Genomic DNA, 10,634 nt, shown 5'->3' with positions numbered 1-10,634 from the left:
ATCTCTCCTTTCCAAGCCCACTAGCGCCATCTATGTATTACGTTGCAAGATTACCATAAAAATATATTTTCGAACAAAAACTTTTTAAAATATATAACATAAATATCAGTCTAATTTGTTTATTATATACCAATGTTAATAACACTTTATAAATTACTATATTTTTTATATATAATATTTAAGTTAGATGGCGCCACTTTCTTCACCCAGCATCTTCACCCAGCATCTTAAGCAACGCGGTCGAAATAGCCATTCTCCAAAAGAAAGTTAAGCCAGGAGTATTGCCGGGAGTAGTGGCTCACTCTTGTAATCCCAGGTGTCCGGGAGGCAGAGTTTGTGGATGGCCGTGTGAGGACGACCACCAATCCCCTAACGGGTGGTCGGAATACTTCCGCCAAGGGTGTCCCCACCCCTGTCCCCACGTATCCCCCCGTTGGCGTGGCCGTTACACATATCTCGCCCTGATTAATCAGTGATTGTGCGTGTGCTGGTGTCTAAGGCCTCGGGTCGACACCGATGTGTGTGTATCTCAAAAAAAAAGCCAGGAGTATTGTTAAGATAATGTTTAGAGTTTTGAACGTTTTAAATAGGATTTCGGGCACTCTAGTTATTGCTAATGGGAACTAAATTGTGCTAAGTATCTAACCGCGTAACTTTTAACATTTTTTTTAGATTTCTAGGAATTATATTGGCCTCATACTTTCCAGGTAAACTTTTAGGCTAATAAATGAACATTTTTTAAAATATTTTAACGTTCTAGGATGTACGCCATTACTAACGGCCATTGGTAAAGCTCAACGAACAGTAACGGACTCATCATTGTCATTTGACAAGGTAAAAAACTATAATTTTGAACTAGTATTTTGTTTTGGGTCGTATATATAAATATACAGGGTCTTTTTTTTTGCTCGGAAAAGTGTTTTTTTTCAAAAACTATTTATAGTACCGATTTCAAATTTGGAAGGTCAATTCTCTATGCCGGGGGACATCAGTTTGAGAAATTTGAGCGTTTTCGGTAATGTTTTTCACCAATTTTGAAAAATTATTTTTCGACCACTAGGTGCGAGATAAAAAATTTCTATTATAAAGTTGTAGGCCGTCATCGAAAACCCTTAAAAATTGTTCACTCGACGAAAAACAATTTATTTATCAGTGAAAATTCGAGCTTGAAAAATTTACAAGTTGGTGAAGCCAAATTACGATTGTTTGAAACGATAATTGAAAAGGGAACAAGTCTAATACAAACGTAGTAGAGTTTTCACACTTGAAAAAATGTACACGTTTGGTTTTTAAATGCAGATATTTTATTCACATAAATTCTTACAAAACATTTTCAATAATATCACCATTGGCTGCAAAACAGGTTTGTGCGCGGACAATTAAGTTCTCAAACGCTTTCTCTACCATTTCTGGTGTGACGTCTCGGCAAGCACTGATTATTCGTCTAATGAGTTCCTCCCTAGTTTCAATGGGCGTGGCGTATACCTTTGCTTTAACGAATCCCCAGATAAATTAATCCAGCGGTGTTAGGTCAGGTGACCTTGCTGGCCAATGCACTGGACCATTTCTCCCTATCCACCTTTCAGGAAGCTCGTTGTTGAGGTGCTCAGTTACTTGCCGGGAAAAATGCGGAGGGGCGCCATCTTGCTGAAACCACAACTGACGTCTTTCAGCCAATGGAAGGTCGTCGATTGCGTCACTCAGTTCGTTCTGTAGAAAATGTAAATACCTTTGGCCGTTGAGGTTCGTCGGCAGGAAAAAGGGACCAATCAAACGGTTTCCAACAAGTCCAACCCAAACATTGACCCGTTCAAATTGAACCTGGTGATGATATTCAAAACCCCAATGTGGGTTGATGTCAGACCAAAGATGGCTGTTTTGATGATTAAAGGGCCCATCTCTAGAAAATGACGCTTCGTCGGAGAACAAAACATGGCGCAAAAATTGTCTATCTTCTTGGACAGCATTTAGTAACCAGTTGCTAAATTCATAACGTCTTTGATGGTCTCTGTCAATTAGTCCTTGGTGGAGCGTAGCTCTGTATGGGTGATAGCGATTCTTACGAAGAATTTTCCACACACGATTTGCAGAACAACCCAAATCAGCAGCGGCGTTAGCGCAACTGTGACGAGGATATGCCACAAAGTACGCGAGTACATTGTTCTCGAAGTCTAAATCCGGTTTCAAACAATCGTAATTTGGCTTCACCAACTTGTAAATTTTTCAAGCTCGAATTTTCACTGATAAATAAATTGTTTTTCGTCGAGTGAACCATTTTTAAGGGTTTTCGATGACGGCCTACAACTTTATAATAGAAATTTTTTATCTCGCACCTAGTGGTCGAAAAATAATTTTTCAAAATTGGTGAAAAACATTACCGAAAACGCTCAAATTTCTCAAACTGATGTCCCCCGGTATAGAGAATTGACCTTCCAAATTTGAAATCGGTACTATAAATAGTTTTTGAAAAAAAACACTTTTCCGAGCAAAAAAAAAAGACCCTGTATATATATATATATATTGTATTATTCAATTTAAATAAGGTGTATGATAGAAAGATTTATGGGAGGTCGGGGGGGTTAAACTGGGTACGAGGCCCCGTCAAAAAGTTTCTCCAGCGCCACCAAGTGAGGCGTTTTAGAACGTATGTCGGGGAAACATTAAGTTGTTTTAAGACTAGCTTTACACACATTTTTGGTGGAATATTTTAAAATAATTTGAATGCTATTATAAGTATATTACCATGTCGAGAGGGATCCCAGCTACTAGTAGATTGTTGATTTTTCATCAGAAACATTAACGATTTGTGAGAATACATGGAAAAAATCCCGTCCTTTTATATCAGTAAATCCAGGAAAAACTGGAAATCTGAATCAGGTTATCGATAACTAGAGGTGAATAGCCCTATAAATTAGAAAGGAATGTCATAGTATATAACCAGTTGTTAATATCGTATCTAATTAAAGTTTACGTGGTGGTTCAGGCTAGTGGCCATATTATTTTTGCAATGGACGATCTATTTTTAACATTACCGAGTAACGCTTCGAGCGATGTATACCCGGAAAATACAGCGTCTACTTATAAAGTAAATTTAGGACGACCATTAAATGTACCTTCAAATTTTGAAGTTGGAATTAGCGAAATTATATTACCGCCAACATGGGAAAATATTACAGAAAAAAACCGGTCATTTTTAGCAGTTTCCACGACAACCGTTAAAAACGTGCAACCGTTTACATACTTTAAAATATCAGTGAAAGTGGGTAAAATTGAAGCGGAGAAAGACCAGAATGGAAATATCCTTCGATATAGTGTCGTGCGAAAACTTATTGCAGCGCTTAATGAAAGTTTAAAAGAATTCGGGCTTGATAATGAAATTAAAATTGAACTCCACGCGAAACCAAACGGGCTCTGTTGGAATTTGATAACCACCAATAACTACCATATTAGAATTCCCAATGGACCAATTAAAGAGCTTCTCGATTTTGAACCTAACATAAATCCATATCGGAAAGACGGATTTCATATTGGGTCATATTTTTGTACGAAACCTTTTGCTGGTTATATAAAGTCCTTGTCGTTAAATAACTTTAATTACATTGAAATTAGAAGTGATAATGTACAAGACGCCGCGTTTAGAGTCGAAACTCGAATTGATTATCAAATACCGACTGGTGCTTACTCGAGTGTCCAAGACATTTTAGACGCAATGATGTTAAACTTGGATGAGGAAATAAGGGATAAATTTAAATAAACCATTAACCATAATGGATCCGATCACATTGGAGCCGCGGCGGGGTTTGCAATTATATTTCATTCATCTGAGAAAGGTCTCGGTGAAATGTTAGGCTTTACGCGCTTTAGTGAACTCTTGGCTAATACAGATAGTCTCTACGCTGCTGATTTATCAATGGGAGCCAGAACACTATATATATATTCAAATTTAATATACCCTCAATATGTAGGCGATACGTTTGCTCCTTTGATGAAAATAATACCGCTAGCTGGAAATGATAAACCGTTTGAAAAATCTATTATTTTTGACAAAATTGATTACTATCCTTTGAGAACAAATAATACAGAAATAGTTGACATTGACATGAAAACGGATTTTGGCGAAACAATAGCCTTTATAAATGGTAAAAGTGTCGTTAGACTTCATTTGAGACGAAATGGCCGACAGTGAAAGTTATTTCAAATATTACCGCGAACAATATGGTGGAGGACCATTTTTTGCCAGATCTGTTTATCAACGGGAAAGAGGCGGTAGCGGAATTTTTAAAAAGCTGATAAAATATATAACACCCATTATCAAACCCGTGACCAATGAGGCTTTTGGAGTAGGCAAGAGATGGTGGCAAGATTTAAAACAAGGACATGACCCTAAAGAAACGTTAAAGAACAATTTAAGAATCGCCGGTAGCAATTTATTACATAAAGCGGCTGATCGATTAACGAGAAATCAGTCTGGCAGCGGCTGCCGTAAACGACGAACGGGCCCCATTAGGAAACGAAAAAAAGTGTCCAAACGGAGAGTTACAAAAAGAACCAAACTTGACTTTTTAGGATAATAATGGCGGTTTACGAGGGAATGCTAAGTCAGCTGGATATTTTTCAACGCCCATTGGTCAATACTAATGTAATTACCACAACGGAAATAAGATATTTACCAACAAACAATTTATCGGACAATGGCCCTCTGGAATTTTTTATTCCCGCGTCGGAAGATTTATATATGGATTTATCAAAAACTATGTTAAAATTGAAACTGAGACTTTTACATAACGATGGATCGAATGTCCCCGCCGTTGAAACAAAAGTGGCACCAACGAATAATCTAATAGGGTCGCTTTTTAGTCAATGCGATTGTTATCTCGGGGATACTTCTACCCAGTCCGCGAACAACTGCTACGCTTACAGTTCGTACATTGAAAAATTAGTCAACTATGGAGAAGATGCAAAAAATTCGCAACTCCAAAATAGCCTCTTTTATATGGACTCCACGACCAAACCAACGGAAATGTGGTTAGATACGTTCAAGTCAGAGTCCAACGGGGCCCTGAAGCGAGGCTCAAGATCAAAAGAATCGCAATCCTTTGAAATAATGGGGACTTTGTCTGTTGATGTGTGTAAAATTAACAAGTTTATGTGAAACCAAGTTCCGGTACGATTTCGTTTAGTTAGAAGCCCGCGCCTAACTACCGTCATGTCTATGGAAGCTGGCAAGGATTATAAATTAGTTATAGACCAAGCGTACTTGTACGTGACAAAAGTTAAAGTTAATCCTTCAATCGTATTGGCGCATGCAAAAATGCTAGAATCAGATATTCCAGCTATCTATCCCTTAACGCAAACGATTGTTAAAAATTTTAGCGTAGCGAGAGGCCTAACGAGTATAAACCGCGATAACATCATTTTAGGTAGATTACCGAAACGAGCTATTGTGGTTTTTGTCAAGGAAGATGCGTTTATCGGGTCATTGAATAGTAAGGGTTTACAATTTGAACATTTAAACGTGACCGATTTGTCCCTCTCGGTGGGTCCTGATCGTTATCCTCCCGTAAAACTCGAAGGATTTATATGTCAAAGAGGTAAATTTATTGATTTGCGTTCGCACGTCCGCGGAGCTAATGACAAGTAAAATGTCTTGTACTCGACTTCAAACGGTTTTGCAATGTGTAAAACAAGCTGGGAGCGGTTAAAAATTATTCGTTTAAGTCTTAATACGGAAATTCAGGAGATAAAAAACTATTACCAGTGTATGAAGAAATGTATTATAGACGAATTAACCGAGATTCTAATGTCGTTAACGGGATCCTGTGAAAATACAGCTTGCCACTTTCAATTGGCTCATGACATTACTTGCCTTCCCGTAGCTTCGCATTGGTCTGAAAGGCTTGAGGCTAATGTGACAAGAGCTCTTCCTCTGGTCAATTATCAAAAGACTCTAAATAATTTTAACGAAAACTACCCACATTGTTCTTTAAACATACATAATTTATTTCATGCAATGGTTCACGATGTAAATGAAATTATTACAGAATTTTTGTTTTAATAAATGGTATAAATTTAAGAATATGGTTTGTTTAATTTTTATTACAAGTTAAAAGATCAAAGCGCGCGGCCATGAATAAAACCATAGAGAAAGTCTATTACGATACTGAAAATCCAGGGGGATTAGTCGGTGTCAAGCGATTAGAAAAAAGTTTGCCCTTAATTCCAAAGACCAAAATTAAAAAATGGTTGTTAACGCAAGACCCCTATACGTTGCATAGAGACAGAAAGCTTAAATTTACTCGTACACCAACATATGTGACGTCACTGAATGAAATTCATCAAATGGATTTAATAGTTTTGGACGAGTTGAAACCGGATTATAATTATATTTTAGTTAACATTGACGTTTTATCGCGCTTTTTATCCGCGTTACCTTTGAAAACAAAGAGCGGGAAAGACGTTCTACAGGCGCTAAAAAAATTCACAAAGTTAATAAACCCATGAAAATTAATACGGATCAAGGGAAGGAATTTCTTAATAAGACCGTACAGGATTATTTAAAAAAGAACGATATAAAACATTTTGTAAGTTACGGGGACATAAAATGCGGAATCGTAGAACGCGCCAATAGAACTCTCGAGAACAAAATATATCGTTTAATTACTAAAACTAAGAAACCAAATTTCATTAAGGATTTACCGAAAATTGTTAGATCGTAAAATAACAGTGTACACAGGTCGACCGGGTTCAAACCGTGTGAAGTAACGGTTGATAATGAGCATTTAGTTTGGAAAAATCTTTACGGTCAAAAATCAATTAGCGAAAAAGCCAAATTCAAAGTCGGTGAACGTGTTCGATTAACAAAAGACCCGAAAGCGTTTACTAAAGTCTACAAGGGATACTGGTCGAAGGAAGTGTTTACTTTTAAGAGAGTGATTAATAGACCTCGTCCTGTTTACGTCATACAAGATCAAAATAAACAAGTCATCTTGGGTTCATTCTATCCCGAAGAACTACAAAAGATTCTATCATGAATACTAATCAGCTTGATGAATTTTTGAAATGTGATTATAGAACGCGCCCATTTTATATTGGTACATTTTCCAAAGACGCGATTCCCAAAAAACCGCCGAAACAGAACACGTATTGTTTTATTATAAATACGGACGATTCGACGGAACCAGGTTCTATTTGGGTCGCTGTGTTTATTGAATCGGGAAAGGGAGAATTTTTCTGTTCGTTTGGAAATTCACCTGTTACGTACAATTTTAACTTGGGTCATTTAGCTTAAAAGTGGGTATATAATAAAAATATTATCCAATCGATTGACTCGGAAACATGCGGTGCGCATTGTTTATTTTATATCGTATGTAAATGTTCGGGGTATACTTATAGAGAAATATTAGATATGTATAATGATACTCTATATATCAATGACATAATCTCGTTATGGAATATGTGTCTGCATTTAATGAATCACGAAAATAAATATTGTAATCAATAAATTTTTTATTGTATCAATTTTTCCATTTTTTAAGAGGGCTTAATGCGCGGCTTCTGTTTTTAGGTGTCGGATAAGGTTTGCGAACATTTAGTCTCCTCTTCACGTGCTTTTCATTCGTTTGTAAATCTTTATCCGAAAATGGTAGAGACACAGCCTCCGATAAATTCTCCACGCTTTCAGCCGATGGCCTATACGTTGCGTCGCTGTCTCGTGTAGTACCAGTCGCGCCTTCAGACGTATTGAAGAGGTTCCTTATGTTACTGGTACTTTCGGAACGGCGTGGTGTACTACTTGAAAGAGGATCAAACTCGCGGCGGAGTGCTTCGTGGACGGCTTCGGGAATATTCGGTGTTGACTCCGCTATCAAATGATCCGGTAGAAACGCCGGGACTGGGGGAGTAGGTCGAAGAGGGGGTCTCGGTTCCGCGTGTAGATAAACGGGAATCGGATCGGGAGAAATCAACGTAGTACTGGGTGAAACGGGGGAACCGCGAGAGACATTTCTCGGAGAATTTGTTGGTGTAGCTACGGGTCGTATCATCTGCGCCGGTGCGAGAAGAGGGGCCACGGGCCGTATAATCTGCGCCGGTGCGAGAAGAGGAGCTAACGTATTCGATGGAGGAGGCATCGGTGGGGGCTCTAAACGAACGGCGGGGACTCCTTGAAATTCTTTAATTTTAAAGTACCTTTGAAGCATAGTTAAATACTCTCGTAACGTATCCTCCTCACTCCCTACTTTAATCGGTTTATTTATGATACTTTTCATTTGATTTTGAATAATGTCTATTAATGAACCGAGAATTGCAACCCAGAATCCTCCTCGCTGAGATATTAGAATTTTTCGACGGTTTAAGTCTGTTAAATTTTTACGAGCAAGTTTTCTGATGCACGCTTTATAACGCTGTAATATTTTTTTCCTATTTGCGCCTACAGGTAGCGCCTCCCGGGTAATATTAAGACAAATATTAGAAATAGAGTTTAATTGTTCGGGACTAGCGTTTTTAATTAAAAATTTGCGCTGACTGGGGGAAGCTTTTTTAATGAGCGTTAAATAAGGTTTATGTTCCCGTATCGCTCGTGGCCAAGTCATCTTACGTAATGAAACAATTTTATAAATACATTCAAATTTATTCAAAAAACACAAAGAATTTATACAATGAAAACATTTTCACATATTTTTATAGAATATATTTAACAGAATAATTTTTTTTTAAACATTATTTTTAAACCCGTCACCATTACTCTAGAAACGTTATCATTGGGCCCTCTTCAAATAAGCAATTTGTTCGCACTTTGAAATGTCCTGGTGTTTCTTGATTTAAATCTAAAACAATATTAGAATAGGGTCGAGAAGCAGTTACATTATTGTACACAGTACTTAGAAAATTTGGGTTATTAGGAAATACTTGTCGACTGAGACATTTAATCTGACTAGGATCACGCGGACTCTTAAATAGAACAATATACGATGAGTTCAAGCTAATATCGCGAGCCGCTCGACCTTGACCAAAAACATTTTGGGTTAAGAATAATATAGTTAAATTTAAGTGGTGACTACCAACACGAAATAATTCCGAAACGTACGCGTTATTTAAACAACTTTGAGAGAGATCGTCGAGAACGAGCAAGTTATTTATAGAACTTTCAAATATTTCTTCCGGTTTCTCACTTAATAAACCCTGATGAAACTCGATATCATATATAATTTTTTTAAGCTCATTGAATTTTTCCGACCAAATATTATAACTATAAATGATTCGCTCGGGAGGTTTCTCGAACAGCGTGTGTCGATTTTTAAAAGCCGAAAAGTCCATACTGTTTTTCCGCATCGACTCGGTCCACTGATGAGGAACGTGGTCGGCGATTTAAACTTGAGCCGTGTAACTGACATTTTTGTAGCCGAAGGGAATACTGGTACCGTCGCTCTTGAAAATTCGCTTGTTAGACGTAAACCCAACGAGTTTTTCAGCTGGTTTTTGGAATAGCTGCCCCGTTTTTAAACGTTTCACGTTAAATGGGACTTCGACGCTGTATTTCAATAGTTGGTTGCGTGTAGCGAGGTCCTTCAAAGCTTCAAAGTTGACAATTGACTGATTTTTTTTAGTCAATGTAATGCCCTTAAGTTTAGTGACAATCTTTCCAGATTCGAATAAAATTGAATAGGCTTTACATCCCAAGGAAACAAAGGCTTCTATATTTTTGTTGGGATACTGGTCAGCCAATGTACCTAGGGTAGTCCCTAGCGGAATATTTAAGTCTTTACTCATATAAAGAAAAGCAGAGTCAGTATCGACGTAATTTAAATTAGGACCAATTTGAGCCATTAATTTGTATAATTTAATACGGCCGTAACTAGCTACAAACGCGCCTATCGTTGGTGACCCTTTCCGATAAGTTGGAACGTAGTCTTCCCTAAAACGAGTGGTGACTAAGGCTATATCATCGTCTAGTAGTTTAAAATCCGTTAATTCTTTGGTTTTATCGGCCAAAATTTCGACTAATTCCTTATAAGAATTAATAAAAACGCATTGGCCTCGATTTAAATTAATGGAATTTTTGCCCCACAGACTGTTTAGACTAAGTTTACCAATAGCCTTTAAAGCGGGATTATCGGTTATATCGTCTAAATTTAAATCTAACCCGTCAATTTCATTAAAGTCTCGTAAATAATTAAGTTTTTGTTCTAATGTAATTATGTCTTTTGGATACGACGAATTTTGAACCTTAATTTTATAAAAAAGCCGAATATAGTCATCGAATAGCGGACAATCTTTATCGAATGTCTCTCGATAATGGTGTACTTCGTGAATGTTCATAATTTTGTCGTCCACACGTCGGTTATGCTACGCTCTCGATCAGTATGGGTACATTCGAAACATTGTTCAGCTGCACATTTGTAGCAGACAGTATAATAAATTTTACTATTTATTTTAGCTGAGAGAATAGGGAGGTTTAAATCGGTAGGTGGCAGCACCGTAGCTTTAATCAGACGAAAATAAGCGTTAACGGAAAAATTAAAGTTACAAGTTATAATTTCGGGGCTCGATTTTGGATATTTATAGGAACTCATCTGGACGGACGGGTACATGCTATTGAAATCCACGACTTTGATTGGTCGATCGGGAGTGGCTTC

At 37.4% G+C, this 10,634-nt stretch overlaps 1 long non-coding RNA gene across 2 annotated transcripts in view; it reads left to right on the top strand.

Annotated features, from left to right (window-relative positions):
• The first annotated feature begins 652 nt into the window (after positions 1-652).
• LOC149957240 (uncharacterized) overlaps positions 653-10,634 on the top strand; it is a 33,067-nt gene continuing 23,085 nt past the window's right edge. Inside the window, exons 1-2 of one of the 2 annotated variants that reach the window (XR_016478194.1) lie at positions 653-707; positions 761-834. This is a non-coding gene — a long non-coding RNA (uncharacterized LOC149957240). Of the gene's footprint in view, positions 708-751; positions 835-10,634 lie in introns of those variants that run through there. The other variant, XR_016478193.1, reaches the window with a different exon arrangement.

This window comes from Leiobunum rupestre, chromosome 2, assembly GCF_980474605.1.
Source record: "Leiobunum rupestre chromosome 2, qqLeiRupe1.1.hap1, whole genome shotgun sequence".
Lineage (NCBI taxonomy): Eukaryota > Metazoa > Arthropoda > Arachnida > Opiliones > Sclerosomatidae > Leiobunum > Leiobunum rupestre.
The sequence above is the reverse complement of the archived record's forward strand: the minus strand, read 5'-3'. Positions and strand labels throughout refer to the sequence as shown.